The 250-nt window shown below is 70.0% G+C and overlaps 1 protein-coding gene across 1 annotated transcript in view; it reads right to left on the bottom strand.

Annotated features, from left to right (window-relative positions):
• MAP9 (microtubule associated protein 9) overlaps positions 1-250 on the bottom strand; it is a 93,847-nt gene that overhangs the window by 21,162 nt on the left and 72,435 nt on the right. The gene's annotated exons all lie outside the window — the stretch shown is intronic.

Raw genomic sequence — 250 nt, 5'->3', positions numbered from 1 at the left:
TGGGGCTTCCCCCGGGCCTGGGCCGACAGCCCGGGCCCTGCGGCAGGGCGCCACGGACACACGGCGTGTACGCCTACCTGGGTTCTGGAAGCCACCGGCCTTACGCACCCATTAAGGCCGCATGACGAAATGCAGCAGACTCGCCAGATCACAAGACCCTGGGCCACAAAGCGCTGACGGCTCGAGCGCGGGCTGTTTGACACGGGTCTCGCCCTCGGCACCCGCTGTCGGCCGGCGCTCGGCCAGAGCC

Source organism: Egretta garzetta, unplaced genomic scaffold (assembly GCF_000687185.1).
Source record: "Egretta garzetta isolate BGI_Z169 unplaced genomic scaffold, ASM68718v1 scaffold114, whole genome shotgun sequence".
Classification (NCBI taxonomy): domain Eukaryota; kingdom Metazoa; phylum Chordata; class Aves; order Pelecaniformes; family Ardeidae; genus Egretta; species Egretta garzetta.
The sequence above is the reverse complement of the archived record's forward strand: the minus strand, read 5'-3'. Positions and strand labels throughout refer to the sequence as shown.